The sequence below is a fragment of the Cyprinus carpio genome, unplaced genomic scaffold (genome assembly GCF_018340385.1).
Source record: "Cyprinus carpio isolate SPL01 unplaced genomic scaffold, ASM1834038v1 S000006744, whole genome shotgun sequence".
Lineage (NCBI taxonomy): Eukaryota > Metazoa > Chordata > Actinopteri > Cypriniformes > Cyprinidae > Cyprinus > Cyprinus carpio.
This window is the reverse complement of record NW_024879343.1, coordinates 321458-342815: the sequence shown is the minus strand read 5'-3', so window position 1 is coordinate 342815 and position 21358 is coordinate 321458.

The window sequence follows — 21358 nt, the reverse complement described above, 5'->3', positions numbered from 1 at the left end:
CGGTTGCTGAGGCGTCAACCTCCACTATGAAGGGCAGATCTGGATTGGGGTGAACCAGGACCGGAGCCGATAGGAAGGCCTGTTGCAGTAGGGAGAAGGATTCTCAGGCAGGTGTGTGTCCATGAGAGAGACTTGGGCCGGTTCTTTAGCATAGAAGTGAGAGGAGCACTAAGCATACTGTACTGGTTAATGAAGCGTCGGTAGAAATTGGCAAATCCCAAGAAGCATTGAAGTTCTTTCACGGTGTTGGGTAAATGGCCACTGCTGGATGGTTTCCACCTTCCTCTGGTCCATCTTGATACCATGTTGGTTGGTGATGTAGCCTAAGAATTGGACAGTGGAGGTATGGAACACACTTCTATAATTTTAGAAACAGTTGATGTTCTCGTTGTTTTTGAAGGATTTGGAGTACATGCTTCTCATGTTCTTTCATGTCACTGGAGTATATCAGGATATCATCTATATAGATGACAAAGCGATTCAGGTACTCACGGAAGATCTCATTCATATAGTTCTGGAAGACGGATGGGGAGTTGGACAGGCCATACGGCTTAACCCGGTATTCGTAGTGTCCTGACGGGGTTATGAAGGCATTCTTCCATTCATCGCCTCTTCTAATACGGATGAGATTGTAGGCGCTTCGGAGATCGAGCTTAGAGAAGATACGGGCACCTCGTAGCTGTTCCAGAACTGCTGGGACCAGAGGAAGGGGATAACTGAATTTCACTGTTTGGGAGTTCAGGTGATGGTAGTCTATGCACAGCCTCAAGCCTCCATCCTTTTTGGCCACGAAGAAAAAACTCGAAGCGGCAGGGGACGTATATGGGTGAATGAATCCCTGACACAGGGCCTCCTGAGCGTACTCCTCCATGGCCTTCTGTTCCGGGATGGACAGTGGGTAGATCCGACCCTTTGGGAGGGTCGCTCCAGGCAGGAGGTCGATGGCACAGTCCCATGGCCGATGAGGTGGTAAACGTGTAGCCAACCACTTGCTGAATACATCCTGGAACGCCCGGTACGCTGGTGGGATTTCCACTATCACATTAGTCGCTGGGCTCTCCACAGAGATGGACAGGACAGGAAGATGATCAGGAGTTGCGGGAGATTTTGGTTGGGGCTTTCTTGGGCGATTAATACACTTCTCAAAACATTCATCACTCCATTTGAGAATCTCACCGGTTGCCCATTTGATGTGCGGCTGGTGGGCGTTTAACCAGGGGCGTCCCAGGATGATGTCCGCGGTTGAGTCCTCCAGCACCATGAACGTGATTTCCTCCATATGCAGGCTGCCAACATGGAGGAATAGTGTGGGGGAGTAATGGCGGACACGACCTCTACCCAGCGGCTTTCCTTGGATGGTGAGTATTCTCAGGTCGACTGGGCATTTCTTCTGATGAACATTTAATTCTTGGAGGATTTGGGTGCTAATGAAGTTCCCAGCCAACCCAGAGTCGATGAGGGCTTGCGCTGAAACACAGGAATGAGAATTACCGACATGGACCAGAGTCTTAATGAGTTGAAAGGTTTGAGGTGGAAATTGGAGTGTACTCACCGCTGGGTGTGGAGGTAGGACCGGGCAGTTGGAAATCACATGTCCGTCTCCCCCACAATAAAAACACAGGCGATTATTCAGCCATCGAAGACGCTCCGCGTTGGTCAGATGGTTTGAATCAACCTGCATTGGTTCAGGTGCTGGGGCAGCAACAGATGTTGAAGCAGGCAGAGGATTGACAGCGGGAGTATTCATGTGGGAGAAGTATAAACGTTGTGACACTCTGATAGTCTTCTGAATAAGATTCTCAAGTCCCATGGTGTCGTCATAGACGACTATTAGCTGCTGAACCTCCCTTCGCAGACCATGACGAAAAGCAGTTATCAAAGCAGTTTCGTTCCAACCACTCGTTGAAGCCAGAGTGCGAAATCGGAGAGCATATATGCTGACGGACTCCTCTCCTTGATGACTATGATATAACTGATCATGGACAGACAGTTCAGCGGTATGATGAACAAAAACATCTTTCATGTGAGCAAAGAAGGTGGATAGTGAAGTCGTTACCGGAGTATTTGTTTCCCAAAGGGGTTGAGCCCATTGTAGCGCTCGTCCAGAGAGAAGCGAGATGACGAATGCAACGCGACCGCGTTCATTCTGGAACAGGTGAGTGTTGGCCTCGATGTAGAGCGAGCACTGAAGCAAAAGCCCGCTGCAATCCTCCGCCGCGCCGCTGTATGTTGCTGGTCGGGCCACGGGACTGGCAGAGGCAGCTGACGAAGTAGTCGTTGTTGCAGGTGGCTGCTGGAGTGCTTGCTGTACGGCCGTGATGATCTCAGGAGAAACATGGGTTAGGCTCTTTGTGGTTTGTGGTAGTGAGGACCGTACAGCGTGAACCAGTGCAGCAAATGGATCCGCGGTGCGGTCCCCGCCTGTGTCCGGAGAGCTCTGCATATGGTCTGATCTTCTGTCAGACACAAGACGGGAACACAGAGGTAGGTGAACGTGTAGCAGTATTTATTGTGACAGAGGTTTCAGACACAGGTGAAGCAACAGGAATAGTCTTGACACAGTTGTGAATAATGAAGAAATTGTGGAATAACAGTTTAATGTGCAACAAGCTATACACACACACACACACACATATATATATATATATACAGAGCAGTAGTAATTTTGTTTTGTGTTTTTATCATTTCTTTTATTTTTATATTTTATTTGAAAATAGTTTTTCTTGTTTTTATTTGTAAAAACTCTTTATCTTTGTAAAATACTGATACAGTCTGTGCTCCGTGATTTTACAATTTTAAGTTGTCTTTCCTTATTGAATTATTAAAAAGCATTGCAGTTTGTCCTGTTGTCACTGAAATTACTGGTAACACTTTATAATAACTGCACGCTATTAATCATTAGTTAAGCATTAGGAAACAGTTAATTCATAATTTATAAAGCATTAATAGACATTAATAAGCAGTTTATAAATACAGATATAAATGCTTTATACTTGATTTAAAAGCATATCTATTATGTATTTAATAAGTGTTTTTTCATACTTTATTAATGATCAATTTATCATTTCTAAATGAAGTATAGCATTATTTACACACCAGTTATTAAGGAGTTGTCAGTGGTTCATAAGATAACTTAGAAATTGTAAGTAAATGATTAATAAACTATTTAAATGTGCATTCATACATCTTATTTTTCAGACATATAGTAATAGTTACTTAGAGTGTTAATAAATGGTTTATTAACATGTATTTCTACTGTAATTCAGGGTTAATTCAGGTAGTTATAAAAACATATGTAGTTGTTAGTTAACTATTATTGTGAGCTCATCTAAAGTGAGGACTATTTATGCCTTGTAAAGCTTTTACAAATGAGATTTAAAGGCTGTTAATATTTCTATGTTCTGTACCACTGTGTTGTATTTGTTTCATTTTCCTGTTTAGAAGATAACTGAGCCTTTAAATATCATTTATAAATGCTTTACAAGGCATAACTAGTCCTCACTTTAGATGAGCTCACATACATAGTTAACTGACCACTACTAAATGCTTTATAAATACCTGAATTTACTACATTTACTTACAATTTCTTGTGATCTTATGAATCACTGGCAACTCCTAAGTAACTGGTTTGTAAATAATGCTATACTTCATTGAGAAATGATAACTTGATCATGAATAAAGTATGACAATAAAATTATTAAACACATTATAGATATGCTTTTAAATCAAGAATAAAACATTTATATCTCTATTTATAAACTGCTTATTAATGTCTATTAATGCTTTATAAATTATGAATTATATTTATACTAAAGCTTAATTAATCATTAATACCTAAAAAATATCATAAACTTGTGGGGAATTACTTTATGATAAATATTAACGTTATTGGAATAATTCACTTTTTAATTTTTTTTTTTTATGTTTTACATTATTGCATAATAAATGTTATTACAAAACATAAATCACAACTACTGTCACTATCCATACACATCAGAATGAGTTCCTTGGAATGAAAGCCAGCAGCGGCTGGCTGGTCGACCGTCCAACGAAGCGTCAGTAAGCAACCAGCCGTGATCATGTTCATTTGACTGCTTTAATTGTGGAAAAAAACCTAAACCTGCCAGCCAGGTAAAAATTGATCCCCAACTCAATATTTGTGAAAAAATGCACTGTCTGCCTCATTCGGGCAGTAAATGGAGACTAATGCTAACCTGTCATTATGTACTTTACAGCGTATAAATACAAATCTACCCTCATCTTCATTCCTGGTATGTTCAATAGTTAAATGTAACCTATCGACTAAGATAAGCACCTCCTTTGTTTTATTACGAGCACAAGTGAAGGCTGCCAGTTTGCAATGCTTGATTTGAAAATGTCCCACATTGCATTGTTTTAAGTCTGGGACACCAAGTCGATTTCATAGAACTAGCGGCGATGAATGTTGAATGAATGAACCACAATGCAGATGAATGCTGCACTGGAACACACCGCACAGACTACAGCCGATGGCAAACTAACACGTGCATTCTGCGCATGCGTGAGAGGAACAAGCTATTCATATCAGCAGCTATTAAAAGTATATATTCATCATTCAAAAGGAGAAACCAAAACAAAGATATACGAGATAAATGCAGATATACGAAATGTAAACAAAGCAGCGCTTGCTTACCATTTTGAATATCAGTAACATTGATAACTTTAATCATTTTAAGCGGCTCATGTTGTCATGAAAACATTTGCTTATTAGAATGATTGGTAAAGATCACGTAACATTTAAACAGCCTTCTGTCTGTACCGCCTTCATTCACATGCTTGTTTTCATCACTTTTGCTTTAATTCTCGGCACTGACTCCTTTGCTAAACTGAACATCCAATCAGAGCTCTCACTCTCGCCAACAGCCCCGACGCCAATTCAACATGTTGAATCGAGCAAACTGCCGGCAATGTGAGCCCGACGAGAGCCGATGAGTGGAACACACCAAACAAACTAGCCCAACCGTCGCTCGCTGTCGGCCCGACGATGGCAAATGGCCGATCGTCGGCTTGGTGTGTCCCGGGCTTTAATTTAGGCTATATGTTGTTTTGTACTTTTTTCAGTTTAGCACTGTTTTAATTGTATGTGGCAATGCTGCAGTCGTTTTGGCAATATAAATGTAAAAATATAGTGCAGTAATGAGAAACTGTCCCTAGACATCATGTACGCCTAATCATTCTTAGTTTTATTATTGGGCAATTCCAGCGTTAAGGATGTGACATTCGCAATCAAAGCCTGAAATATAAATTCTCACAGAATGTATTTGTTCCCAATATATTGATCTATCTCTTTATGTTTTTCTAAATCCCAAACAGAGTCCAGACATCAGAAAAGTATCCGTCTATAAACTTGTTTTATTACAGACTTGGAATTTTTTTTTTTAAAAAAGACCTGAGTTTTTGGGAGACAATATATTTTGTAGACTTTGTGATTTACAATGGACAAACCAGAATGGCGAAGGGTTGACCATTCACAAAACATAAAATATAAATTTTATTTCAATTTTCATGTTTGTGTTTCAGAGGAAAAAGCAATGTTAAGGATGTGATCTCTCAGTTACGGATCGCTCTGAAAGCAGAACTGTATAAATAAAACGTGTATAAATGCTTTAAAAACTTTAACAGTGACGTCTAGTAGCCTTTTGGATGTGCATTTAGAGAGAAATGCAACCTTCATTCAAATTATATAATCAGGGAGTATTTGCTTTCATTTTGAATTGGTTCCTTTAAAAGAAAACATTTTTCTCATGTATGTGAGGTGCCCCAGTTTTTCGTTATTTCATTATCACAAAATGAAATGTGGGTGCTTCCCTGTCATGCATGTACATTAATAATTTTCCGCACAAACACTTAAATATGAATAGTAATAGAGCACATTTATTTTAGGTTAACGCTACAGTATGGCATCCGCAATAAAATAAATCTTCACAAGTCTACATCAGAGACAGGTGCAGTTATAACCTGTAAATTGAAGGCTATTAGACATTTTAAAATGATCTGCCGCTCCTATTCGTTGATCATTAGTGTTCTTGTCACAGTCATAAACGTTTTAATTACTCTCATATTGTTTTTTTTTAATAAATCACTTATGGAATAAATAATGAAGATACAAAGCAAGTTAAGTTCAATTGTCCAAATAATTATAAAATGCTATAGACTGCGAAGACGATTTCAGTTTCAAATTTGCATATGCATAGCAAAGTGATTTTTTTTTTTTTTACATGCTATAATACAAAATAAAAACAAACAAGATTTGTAATGAAGAAAAAAATGCCTCAGCACATATCTTGAGCATTGCACTGTGCAGCATGTGCGCCGAACAACCAAATCTTGCACTCTCAGAGCAGATAACGAGACAAATTATGTGAAATACATGAAAATTTTAAATACGATAATAGTGACAATTAACATTATATGACATTTAAATTAGTTTGGCTGATTTGTTCTTCAGTCTGCCTGTGCATTTCTGACCCACACTGGGCTGAATCTCTGCAATGTTCATAGTTGAAAATGCAATTTCTAAAATGTTATTAGAATAAATTCATTTCTAAAATGTTATGATACAGAAAGCCTGAAACAGATCACAGCAGTATACAGACCTACACAGTAGGCTATCAGTCATCAGCATGATTATAATATGAGAACTTGAGTTTAAACAGAGGACGTTTTATTAATCTGTTCCTTCTTTTCAATTTCAATGATTGAAACATGCCAAGTTTAATTTATCTATTTCATGTTTTAGTTAGGCCTAAATAATGTGAGCGAAATTATACAGTGCCTCACGTTGTACTAAAATAAAGGAAAGATTTCATAAAATATGCAACAATTTCTTCATTAGTGAACAGATATCTTTTCCCCACGTAGTTCTTTGTCAAAATAAAGGACATTTAATTAAAAAAAAAGTATTATAATAAACAAAAATGCATACTGTTTTATTAAAAGATTTTTAATGTATAAATTCAAAATGGATTTGTGACAAATATTATGTAAGACTATTGGCATTTAGAATCCATGTATGTAGCCTAGCCTGAAATAGGCTACCGCTTTTAATGCTCCGATGCAAACTAAACCACCATTTCTTTAAGGTAATATAACACATGATTTATATTATATACAGTAAATAATGCCGCAAACCTGTTAAATGTTAGAAACTATATATGGTGTATTACTTAGCTTAGTGTAATTATAAGCACAGGTTCATAGACTTAACATTTTCCTGCTTGAATTTGTTCTAAATGAGAAATGCACATAACATCATAAGTACTAAATTTGCATCGGTGAATATGAAATATTTTATCTAGGCCTACAGTGTTTTTCTTTCATTTTCCGCCGACTGAGCATCAAATGTAACATCAGCAAGGCAAATCTGATGGCTATTTATGAAAATGCACTTTGAATCATTCGCTTGATAACTTGTGGTTAAAGCGCCACTCAGCGTCAAGAGCTGCAAATGCATTTTGCAGACACGGCAGCGGCGCCCACGGACTGATGAAATTGGGATCCCTACCAACACGCCACAGGTGCTGCCCCTTCCAGTTCCCTGTTTAGGCCTCCTGATCCTTTCTATAAGGCAGACGATAGGACCGGGCTCTACACTGAGAAGGTCGACTACAGTTGTTCCTCGGAGCCCAACGGTAGGACTTGGATAACACTGGGAAGCGTGCCCTTCCATTTGGAAGAGGACACACTGCGGAGTCACCTCCTCCCAGAGGGGGTTAAGTGACATTTTCTCACGTGGAGTAACCCTGAGGGGCCCTACTGCACATGGAAGTCTCTGAGATGGCTCATGGCTGTATCATTTAGAGACGGCAGAATGTGGTCTGCCAGGGCAAACACGGCCTTAGTAGATGTACCATGGAAATACACATGTGGGATCCCAACCGGGTCACTCGTATGGGCACTAGCCTCCCACCAGATTTAAGGAATTCATTGGCGGAAAGGCCTGAGTGCTGGAGGACTCAACAGGGTCTGCCCGGTTAGGGGACTCTCTGGAGAACTAGGCGTCTAGGACACCACAAGCTGACTCTGAACAGGGCCTCTCAGTGCCACTACCCATTTGAGGTGAGAAAAAGGAGAAAACTTTTGCGTTGGCATGAGTTTGCTCTTTTACCAACTGACCTGAAGACCCAATGGGCTGAGGTGGCTGAACACCAGGTCCCTGTGTGCACACAACTGATCGCGAGACTGTGCGAGTATTGAGAATGTGCACCCCCGTTCTCTCAATGGAACAAGGGCTGCCTCTACGACCTTTGTGAAGATGCGAGGCGACAGGGACTACACGAAGGGCAGGACCATGTACTGATATGCCTGACCATTGAACGCCAAATGCAGGAATGGCCTGTGCCGCTGGAGGATCGAGACATGAAAGTACATATCCTTCAGGTCGATGGCTGCAAACCAATCTTGAGGACGGATGTGCAGATTTATGTTTAAACGCTTCAGTCTGCTTCTGTGCCACTGAAAACTGCTGGGCGAAGCTCTCGACAGCATAGCCAAAAAGGCCGTTCTAGGACACAGGAGCATTCAGGAACTGGCATGGAGGGCAGAAGCTGCCTCCCCACAAGCTCTGTAAGCACTGCCCGTTAAGCCTGACAAATACTTACAGACTCGTGAGGGGAGACATGGGTCACCCCGCAGAGTGGCAGCAGCCATCGGACACAGTTGCATGGCCACTGACCGCTCCACTGAGGGAATGCCCGTGTACCCCCAAATGGCTCCACCATTGAGGGAGGTGAGAGGGGAGGATCTACAAGATTTGTTTTGGCCAGTAAAAGGTGCCTTCCACAATCTTGTTAGTTCCTCATGCACCTCTGGGAAGAATGGCACCAGAGGGGGCTCTGAGGACCAGTGCGACCTCCACCTAGGAACCACTCATCCAGCCTCGAAGGATCGGGATGTGGTGGAGGATTCCAGTCGAGCCCGACATTCTTGGCGGCCCGGGAAAGCATAGCCGTCATCTCTGGGTCTGGCTCGGACAACGCTACCACACCTCCGATGTAGCGTTTGACATCTGGTCTTGAGGGGGCAAACTGATGGAAACGGCCAGCCCTCTCCACTCTGTAGAGGGGCCAGACTGTCCCTCCGGCTGCTCCACTGGCTACGGAGTGCTTGAGGGGTGACGAACTCCCTCTGGGAAAGCCGTCACTGTGATCCTCAAATCACCCCTGACTCCACCGGACACAGCGCCGCCCCGATTGCCAAAACAAATACTGGATCGGATAGGGACCCCGCTAGTTTGACGTAATGGAGCCTTTCATGCAGCTCCTGTGGAAGATTTTTTATTGGTCAAAATGTGAATTGTTCCAGTATAATCAATGTGAATCTACACTGTAAAAAATTGCTGTAGTTTCAACAGCAAAATTTTACAGAATATTACTGTTTAAAAATATTACAAGATGCAGCTGTAATTCGCAATGCATTATGGGTCAAATAAGGTCCATAAGGTCCCATAATTTCCATGTCAACTGTAATTAATTTACAAGAAGCAGGTGTTGTCACTGTAGCTCCTGCTTTTTACACTAACTTACTGTAGTGTGACATTATGGGATTGCGCGCACATCATTCAAATCTGAAATCCAGCCGACTGGAGCAGCATGAGAACGATTGAAGATTTGAGGCTTTATTCATAATTCCTGGTAAGTTCACTTAATTTTACTTAAGAAATATATCCTTTTATATTTATTTAAGTTAATGTATAAGTGATATCATGTCACAGTAGCCTTCTATCATGACATTTAGACAAGTGGCCTTGGTAACTTAAGTGCAGTAAACTGGAAATTACTATCATAGCATAGTTAGGCCAAATTTTCGATTTTTGGAAGTTTCATTTTCTTATTGAGAGCATTTAAAGTAGTGTTTACCTAACTTTTATCATAAAGCCCAATGCGAACATTTGTCACAGTAACTACTATCTGTCGAAATAACTGACGAACAGCAAAATATGTGAATTTCATTTGTATATGTGTTCAACTGTCCCATATTGACGTGAGGCCTTACTATAATTAGTAACTACATGAACATGAGTAATTGTGTATATTCTGTAGTTATAATCGACATCAAAGCTCATCGGAGCCATTTTTAAGTGAAAAACATCTTTATATGCACGATTGGACAAGTTACCCTGATTAAAATTTGAGAGAAAAAAAAAAAAAAACTAAGGAAGCATCGAAACGCGAGACTGATTCTGATTATATTAACGTTACATTCAACATCAAAACAAGCTTAACGGCACACATAAACTCATGGAAGATACATGAGGTAAAAGTTCAACTGTTGAGTTTATTTATAATATATGATATAAGTAGCATAACAAGTGAGCTGTTTTGCTGAGTAACACGATTGCAAATACATAGTTCAATAAACAATTAGTTAATAAGTTACTTACTTTTTAGACACAATAATGACTGTTGTTCTATTTCACCAACGAAAATAGTTCCAAACAAAGATCAAAGCAAAGCTATTTTGTTCATCCTCAAATCAAAACTCAGCTGTGTTTTTGCTGAATGATTCAGCTTTTTGAACGGATTGGTACAATGAATGACTCAATTGACTCACTCATTAAGTTATTTGCTGCCACCTAATGGCAGTTTAGTTTCACGTTTAAAAAGTATCATTAGATTTTTCCAACATTTATTAATTGTATTTTCAAAAATTGATGTAAAACATTAATGTCATAACACAGTTGTAATTTTGCACTGTAAATTATTTAATTTGATTGGTGGTACAGTTCTACAATGTAATATTATAATTCAATTTTTTGATAAAATGTAAGGTTTGTTTATTTTAAAATATATGCCTTTTTGGGTGCTCATTTAGGTCTCATTTATGTAAATGCTTTAAAGAAATCACAAGATTATTTTCTTTATTTCTTGTAGGTGCGATGAATAGCAGCTGATGTGGAGAAATGTATGATACTTCAAGACTATGAAGCTGATTATATTAGGTAATGTATTAATTCTTTAAATCATTTGATTAACTTGTAATTTAGACTACATTTTATATTGAAATACTGCATTGTAGGTTACATTATTGCTTATATTTATTCATTTCAGGTCCACCCAGTGGCTTTTGACTACTTGAGGGTCAGATGGTTGTGAATTCATGCCTCAACTTTGTGGCCGGATTTGCAGTCTTATTACAACTTCAGTCTTTTGTCCCGGGAGCAGGCATCTTTTGCACACTTGAATTTTTTCAAAGGTAACATGTTTTACTTGAGTAATTTAATTTGCGAAAAAGGTTACTTATTTAGTTTAAAGGGTTACTCCACCCCATAATGAAAATTTAGTCATTAATCACTTACCCCCATGTCGTTCCAAACCCGCTAAAAGCTTTGTTTGTCTTCAGAACACAATTTAAGATATTTTGGATGAGAACTGGGAGGTTTGTGACTGTCCCACTGACTGCCAAACAATTAACAATGTCGATGCTGTTTTCATTCAAATCAAAGCGTAAATAAACATAGAAAGCGTATCAGTGTGACCCAGCTGACACAGAACAACATATGCAGTTTGTGTCCAGCGGATGCTCTCCAAAATGGCGCTACGCTGATGCAGAGGAGACGAATTGTTGAATAAAGTTGTTATTTTTGTTTTCTTTGCATTCAAAAAATATTGTCGTCGCTTCATAACGTTACGGTTGAACCACTGATGGACTATTCTGATGATGTCTTTCATACTTTTCTGGGCTCGGACACTGTTATTTATTTGGCAGTCAATGGGACAGTCTCAAACCTCCCAGTTGCATCCAAAATATCTTAAATTGTGTTCCGAAGATGAACGAAGCTTTTATGGGTTTGGAATGACATGGGGGTAAGTAATTAATGGCAAGATTTTCATTTTGGGGTGGAGTAACCCTTTAAGTTGATTGTATTGTATAAGTGGCATTTTGACATTTATTTTATTGAGTTAGTTTCATTCAATACTTAACTTTACCCTGAAGCTTCTGCTTGTTTTTATGTGCAGAAGTTCTTGGTTCTTGGAATCACAACACTCACTGGATACAAGACGGAAACATAGAGGCAAAACAAGTGGAAAGGTCTCAGAGGGACAACCCTCGTGTGTGTGCTCATCTCAGAAAGTTGATGGACTTTCAGTATGTATTTATTAACATAAGCTCAAACAACAGAATTTGTGATTTAATGTTGATTCCAGCATTTTATTTAAATCCTTTTCTTTAAAACATTTTTTACCAAAATTATACAAATTCTGTTGATTGACCTTCATTTTTATAGAAAGTTAATGTTCTACTCGAATATGGCTTATTTTTTTAACAGGTATTTGTAGTTACTGTATTTTGTGATGCTATGTTATTTTTATAATAAGATTTTAACTGTTGAAAGACTGAAAATTGTATTTTACCAGTAAAAGCCTTGCAATGTCTTTCTACCAGTTTTAATAAATACTTATTTGCAACATCATTGACTTGGTTTTTATTAATTTGTAAATGTATTAAGATAGAGCTCATGATAATGCATTTATATCAGTATCTTAAAGTTTACTGTTAAAATTATTCTTTACAGCAATTTCATTGTTAAATTATTACATCATCATATTGGATTTAGGGATATTTACAGGATTTTATTGGCAACTTTAGTTGCCAGTTAAATACTGTAATTCAATAAAATTACAAAATATTGCTGTAAAATAAACTACAAGTTTAATTCAATGTTACTGTAAAAAATACTACAAATTACTGTATTTCACATACAGCAATTAACTGTAATTTGCTTTGCAGTAATATACTGTAATCCATTTTACAGCAATTAACATAATTTTTACAGGATTTTATTGGCAACTTTTTTGCCAGTAAAATCCTGTAAATTCTACAGTACATTTTTCACAGTGTAGCCATTTATGTATCAAATTATTCTGCTATAATTATTATAATCATGTATCTGTGTGTGTAGAAGCCTACATGAGAATGGAATGTGTAGACAGTGCAGGGGTACAGTATATGGTGGAGCTGCACACTCTATTTGCACATTAGACAAAATATATGATGAGGCCTCCTTGGTGCAGACATTACAAAAGTACAGTACAGGTGCATCTCCATGTCATGGAAAAGTTCATTTATTTCAGTAATTCAACTCAAATTGTGAAACTTGTGTATTAATTAAATCCAATGCACACAGACTGAAGTAGTTTAAGTCTTTTGTTCTTTTAATTGTGATGATTTTGGCTCATATTTAACAAAAACCCACCAATTCACTATCACAATCAACTAATCAACTCAAAACACCTGCAAAGGTTTCCTGAGCCTTTAAAATGGTCCCTCAGTTTGGTTCACTAGGCTACACAAACATGGGGAAGACTGCTGATTTGACAGTTGTCCAGAAGACAATCATTGACACCCTTCACAAGGAGGGTAAGCCACAAACATTCATTGCCAAAGAAGCTGGCTGTTCACAGAATGCTGTATCCAAGCATGTAAACAGAAAGTTGAGTGGAAGGCAAAAGTGTGGAAGAAAAAGATAAACAACCAACTGAGAGAACCACAGCCTTATGAGGATTGTCAAGCCAAATCGATTCAAGAATTTGAGTGAACTTCACAAGGAATGGACTGAGGCTAAGGCATCAAGAGCCACCACACACAGACATGTCAAGGAATTTGGCTACAGTTGTCGTATTACCCTTCTTAAGCCACTCCTGAACCACAGACAATGTCTGCCACAGAGGCGTCTTACCTGGGCTAAGGAGAAGAAGAACTGGACTGTTGCCCAGTGGTCCAAAGTCCTCTTTTCAGATGAGAGCAAGTTTTGTATTTCATTTGGAAACCAAGGTCCTAGAGTCTGGTGGAGGAATGGAGAAGCTCATAGCCCAAGTTGCTTGAAGTCCAATGTTAAGTTTCCACAGTCTGTGATGATTTGTGGTGCAATGTCATCTGCTGGTGTTGGTCCATTGTGTTTTTTGAAAAACCCGTTTACCAAGAAATTTTGGAGCACTTCATTCTTCCTTCTGCTGACTAGCTTTTTGAAGATGCTGATTTCATTTTCCAGCAGGATTTGGCACCTGCCCACACCGCCAAAAGCACCAAAAGTGGGTTAAATGACCATAGTGTTGGTGTGCTTGACTGGCCAGCAAACTCATCAAACGTGAACCCCATAGAGAATCTATGGGGTACTGTCAAGAGGAAAATGAGAAACAAGAGACCAAAAAATGCAGATGAGCTGAAGGCCACTGTCAAAGAAACCTGGGCTTCCATACCACCTCAGCAGTGCCACAAACTGATCACCTCCATGCCACGCCGAATTGAGGCAATAATTAAAGCAAAAGGAGCCCTTACCATGTATTGAGTACATGTACAGCAAATGAACATATTTCCCAGAAGGCCAACAAATCACTAAAAAGGTGTTTTTTTTTTTTTTTTAAATTGGTCTTATGAAGTATTCTAATTTGTTGAGATAGTGAATTGGTGGGTTTTTGTAAAATATGAGCCAAAATGATCACAATTAAAAGAACCAAAGACTTAAACTACTTCAGTCTGTGTGCACTGAATTTATTTAATACACGAGTTTCACAATTTGAGTTGAATTACTGAAACAAATGAACTTTTCCATGACATTCTAATTTATTGAGATGCACCTGTATATAGTAAGGCTGCATGTCCTGTTTTTACATAAGACAAAATATATGATGGGATACTTTCACAGAACATAAAAGGCTTCCTGTCTGGTTCTTGGTAGCAGACTGGAGACAGCCAAAAAAGGTAAATAATAAACATATGTATAGAATGTATTGAACACGCCTTCAGGAAAAACTGTATAAAAGACTTTGCAGATCATCTATTTGCAGAAAAGTCTTTTTTTTTCTGGCATCAAACCCCCAAGACTTCAAGAGTGATTCTTTGTAGGAACAGCAAGAGCCACCACAATTGGCGCCCAACATGGGGCTGAAAAGGAGCAGGGGTGGAAGACCACTTTGGGCTGGCTGGCTTAACGAACAACACAGTGGCCACTGAACCTTAAGGTAAACAGATTTTGCTTATATAATTAGTAAGTGTTGTTTGCCCGGTCTGCCCTCAGTGGTAAGGAAACTCAAAATTTGCTCCTCCAAATTTTAAGAACAAAAAGAAAGAAGGGTTTTTGAGTCCAGAATTACTAATTGTATGCAATGGTCTGTGTTTATTGATTAGGGGGCCTTGATGGAAATCAAATAGACGTTAAGCAGATAACATATAAGAAAGCGTGCAAAGTCCTAGAGATAGGCAAAAAAAATCCTGAAGGGTACTGCTTTTTATTGTGTTGAGGAAGTGTTTCAGTGAAAAAGCTAGTAGAACTGACAGGTCACTCAGGACCAGTGTAGTGTAGTCTGTTTTAATGTATGTTTTTATGTATGTATCTGTGTCTGTGTGAATGAAAAAAATTATGACAAACTGGCCAAAGGAAGGGACATTTGATGTAGCAGTGTGTGAGGAAATAGAAACTCTGATTAAAAAAAAAAAATCATAAAACTAAAGGCAATAGTAAAAAGAGAGAAAAGAGAGAAGCAAAAAGGGAAAAAGAGAAAGAAGTGTTAGCCTTGTTCAAAAGGGAAGGAAAAGACTCATTGAAAAGTATAAAACAGGCAAGAAAAGAGGCAGAAAAAGAAAAAAGAATAGTTGTTTTCTGAACCAACCCCATATCTGCCCCCAGAGGGACAGTTCCCAATACTTAAAGGTACAGTAGAAGTGTCTGGAGAAATGCAAATGGAAGGACAAGTAGAATTGGAAGAAAAACAAAAAGAACCAGATGCAAGACCAAAGAGGTGAGAGAATAAAAAGCTTGAGGGATATTTACCTTTAGATTGTTATAATCAGGCACACATAGCTTTAGAAATGATGAACGCAAACTATGAAAGAAAAACAGGAAATGAGGAAACGTTAGAGCAGATGAGGAAAGAAGATAAGGAGATTGAAACACAGTCAGAGACTATGGAACAGAAATAGGAAGGAAAATTAAAATTACTTTTTGCAATTTGCAAAGACAATAGGATTCTCAGGGCAAATACAGCTAATTCCAGTAACAGCTCCAGTGTGTCTACAAACCAAAAATAAAAGTGTAACCATACCAATTCTTGTATCAAATCAGACTCCTGTTAATTTGTTAGGAAGAGATGCATTATGTAAATTAGGGCTACAAATTTGGTGTTCTCCAGAAGGAGTATATATAGACACAATAGGAATAGAAACTCAAATGATGGTTGTAGAGCCAAAGGCAAATGTTTATTGGATAGGACAGATAGAACAAGATGTGAGACTGACAATTAATAAATGGGGAAAGTTTCCAGAAGCACAGTTACCTAAATCAGAATTTCATTGCACAATGATATATGATTCTGTGCCACATGTTTCTATATGTATGAAAAAATTGGGAAGCAAAATATTTAGGACCAATGATAAAAAAGGCAGAACAAAGCAAATGGGAATCAACAGAACATCCGTTGATTTTTCATTCAGCTGACAAAAATTTCATCAAAATTTTGTGTTACCAGTTTGATGGGGATTCCTCAGGAAGTAGTTATCACTCAAAAGAAACTGACAAAGATGTCTACAATAGCTGAATTGATAAACAATACTGAGACTAAACAACTTAACTAAGTACATAATAAGACACAAACATAATAATGATAAAAAAATCAAACACATATAGAATACAAAAAAATCAGCAAACCCAGTAAGAGTACAACTTAAGCCAAATGCACATCTACCCAGAAAACTGCAATACCCTTTGTGTCCTGAGGCTGAAATAGGCATAAAAAAACACTGTTGAAGGTTTAGTGAAGACAGGAGTATTAATAGAAACAACTAGTTATTGTAACACTCCAATTATGCCTGTAATCAAAGCAGACAAAAACAGATGCTGTCTTGTGCATGACTTACAAGCAATCAATGACATAGTAGAGGATTCTCCAGCTGAGGTACCAAATCCACACACACTACTGACAAATGTCCCTCCTGATGCTAAATACTTTATAGTAATTGATCTCTGTTCGGCCTACTTTAGTGTTCCACTAGCAGAGGAGAGTAGATATTTATTTGCATTTACATATGCTGATAAAAAGTATACCTACACCAGAATGCCTCAAAGGTTTAAACATTCACATGAACTTAATAAAATACTTAAAGCTGATTTAGAGGATCTTATGATAGACAGTACTCTGTTACAATATGTAGATGATTTAATTATTTTTTTCTACATCACTAGAACAATGTCATAGAGATTCAATTAAGGTCTTAACGAAATTAGCACAAGGAGGTCATGAAGTATCTAAAACCAAAATGCAGTATTGCCAGCCTCAAGTGGAATACTTAGGAAGATTGATTGCATTTGGCACACAAGCTATAGCTCCAGCACAATTGGAAGGCATAAGTAAAACACCACAGCCTCAAACAGTAGGATAGATGATGACTTTTCTAGGGATGACCGGCTTTATTGCTGATTTGATAAAAGACTATGCAGCAAAAACAGCTCCATTGAGAGAAATCATGAAACATGCAATAACTACAACAGGCCCTTGCCTTGGGAAACCCTGAATACTCTAAACAATTTAATCTGTATGTCGCAAACAGAGCTGATGGTTATGCATCAGCTGTATTGATGCAAGAGACTATAGCTTACTACAGTACAAAGTTGGACAATGTAGCACAAGGTCATCCACCATGTTACCAACAAGGTCTTGCAGCAGTATACTACGCATATGAGAAAGCATCAACATAACCATGGGGTATCCAGTAACTATTAATACTCATCACAAAATTGTAGAGTTAATAGAACATGGAAAATTTGTTCTGACTCAAGCCCGAATTCTAGTTTATTCATCGCTACTCACGTATCCAGATGTTACAATTAAGCGAAGCCATACAGTTAATCCAGCTGAACTACTTCCTTTGGCTTTTGAAGGAAAGCCCCATGATTGTGTGAGTGTGACTGATTCAGTGGCATTTACTAGATTACGGCCAGATCTCCAGTCTAAACCAATCCCTGAAGCAGAAGTCTCTTACTTCGTAGATGATTCTAGCTTTAGAGATCATGTCATGTCAAGTCAAGTCATCTTTATTTATATAGCGCTTTAAACAAAAAAGATTGCGTCAAAGCAACTGAACAACATTAATTAGGAAAACAGTGTCAATAATGCAAAATTACAGTTAAAGGCAGTTCATCATTGAATTCAGTGATGTCATCATGCAGCTCAGTTCAGTTTAAATAGTATCTGTGCAATAACTTGCAATCAAGTCAACGATATCGCTGTAAATGAAGTGTCCCCAACTAAGCAAGCCAGAGGAGACAGCGGCAAGGAACCAAAACTCCATCAGTGACAGAATGGAGAAAAAAACCTTGGGAGAAACCAGGCTCAGTCGGGGGGCCAGTTCTCCTCTGACCAGACGAAACCAGCAGTTCAATTCCAGGCTGCAGCAAAGTCAGATTGTGCAGAAGAATCATCTGTTTCCTGTGGTCTTGTCCGGTGGTCGTCTGAGACAAGGTCTTTTACAGGGGATCTGTATCTGGGGCTCTAGTCCTGGTCTCCGCTGTCATTCAGGGCTGTAGAGGTCCTTTCTAGGTGCTGATCCACCATCTGGGCTGGATACATACTGGATCCGGGTGACTGCAGTGACCCTCTGACTTGGATACAGACTGGATCTGGTGGCTACGGTGACCTCGGAATAAGAGAGAAACAGACTAATATGAGCGTAGATGCCATTCTTCTAACGATGTAGCAAGTACATCGGGTGTTATGGGAAGTGTTCCCGGTTCCGGTTTACCTAATTAATGCAGCCTAAAAATCCTTTAACGGATTTGGGTATTAGAAGTGTATTAGTATGTTATGTGTAAGCCAGGTTAAAGAGATGGGTCTTTAATCTAGATTTAAACTGCAAGAGTGTGTCTGCCTCCCGAACAATGTTAGGTAGGTTATTCCAGAGTTTGGGCGCTAAATAGGAGAAGGATCTGCCGCCCGCAGTTGACTTTAATATTCTAGGTATTATCAAATTGCCAGAGTTTTGAGAACGGAGCGGACGTGGAAGAGTATAATGTAACAAGAGCTCGTTCAAATACTGAGGTGCTAAACCATTCAGGGCTTTATAAGTAATAAGCAAGATTTTAAAATCTATACGATGTTTGATAGGGAGCCAGTGCAGTGTTGACAGGACCGGGCTAATATGATCATACTTCCTGGTTCTAGTAAGAACTCTAGCTGCTGCATTTTGGACTAACTGGAGTTTGTTTACTAAGCGTGCAGAACAACCACCCAATAGAGCATTACAATAGTATAACCTTGAGGTAATAAACGCATGGATTAACATTTCTGCATTTGACATTGAGAGCATAGGCCGTAATTTAGATATATTTTTGAGATGGAAAAATGCAGTTTTACAAATGCTAGAAATGTAGCTTTCTAAGTAAAGGTTGCTATCAAATAGCACACCTAGGTTCCTAACTGATGACGAAGAATTGACAGAGCAGCCATCAAGGCTTAGACAGCGTTCTATGTCATTACATGCAGAGCTTTTAGGCCCTATAATTAACACCTCTGTTTTTTCAGAATTTAGCAGTAAGAAATTACTTGTCATCCAGTTTTTTATATCGACTATGCATTCCGTTAGTTTTTCAAATTGGTATGTTTCGCCGGGCCTCGAAGAAATATAGAGCTGAGTATCATCAGCATAACAGTGAAAGCTAACACCGTGTTTCCTGATGATATCTCCCAAGGGTAACATGTAAAGCGTGAAGAGTAACGGCCCTAGTACTGAGCCTTGCGGTACTCCATAATGAAAGTGAAAGTGACGTGACATACAACCAAGTATGGTAACCCATACTCGGAATTCGTGCTCTGCTTTTAACCCATCCAAAGTGCACACACACAGCAGTGAACACACACACACACCGTGGACACACACCCGGAGCAGTGGGCAGCCATTTATGCTGCGGCGCCCGTGGAGCAGTTGGGGGTTCGGTGCCTTGCTCAAGGGCACCTCAGTCGTGGTATTGAGGGTGGAGAGAGTGCTGTACATTCACTCCCCCACCTACAATTCCTGCTGGCCCAAGACTCGAACTCACAACCCTTGGATTGCAAGTCCAACTCTCTAACCATTAGGCCACGACTTCCCCAAAAAATTCACTTGTGATCGATATGATACCTCTTCATTCACTGCTACGAATTGATGGCGGTCATATAAGTACGATTTAAACCATGCTAATGCACTTCCATTAATGCCAACAAAGTGTTCTAGTCTATGCAAAAGAATAGTGTGGTCAATAGTGTCGAACGCAGCACTAAGATCCAATAGCACTAATAGAGAGATACAACCACGATCAGATGATAAGAGCAGGTCATTTGTAACTCTAAGGAGAGCAGTCTCAGTACTACGATACGGTCTAAATCCTGACTGGAAATCCTCACAGATGCCATTTTTCTCTAAGAAGGAATATAATTGTGAGGATACTACCTTTTCTAGTATCTTGGAAAGAAAAGGGAGATTCGAGATCGGTCTATAACTAACTAGTTCTTTGGGGTCAAGTTGTGGTTTTTTGATGAGAGGCTTAATAACAGCCAGTTTGAAGGTTTTGGGGACATACCTTAATAACAATGAGGAATTAACAATAGTCAGAAGAGGATCTATGACTTCTGGAAGCACCTCTTTTAGGAGCTTAGATGGAATAGGGTCTAACATACATGTTGTTGGTTTAGATGATTTAATATGTTTATACAATTCTTCCTCTCCTATAGTAGAGAATGAGTGGAACTGTTCCTCAGAGGATCTATAGTGCACTGTCTGATGTGATACTGTAGCTGATGGCTGCATGGTTACAATTTTATCTCTAATAGTATCGACTTTAGAAGTAAAGTAGTTCATAAAGTCATTACTGCTGTGATGTTGAGAAATGTCAACACTTGTTGATGCTTTATTTTTCGTTACTTTAGCCACTGTATTGAATAAATACCTGGGGTTATGTTTGTTTTCTTCTAAAAGAGACGAAAAGTAATCAGATTTAGCAGTTTTTAATGCTTTTCTGTAAGATAGGTTACTTTCCCTCCAAGCAATACGAAATACTTCTAGTTTTGTTTTCCTCCAGCTGCGCTCCATTTTCCGGGCTGCTCTCTTTAGGGTGCGAGTGTGCTCATTACACCACGGTGTCAGACTGTTTTCCTTAACCTTCCTTAAGCGTAAAGGAGCAACTGTATTTAAAATGCAAGAAAAGAGAGAGTCCATAGTTTCTGTTACATCGTGAAGTTGTTCTGAGGTATTGGAGATGTTAAGGAATTGGGATACATCAGGAAGATTACTTACAAAGCAGTCTTTTGTGGTAGAAGTGATGGTTCTACCATACTTGTAACAAGAAGTGGAATTT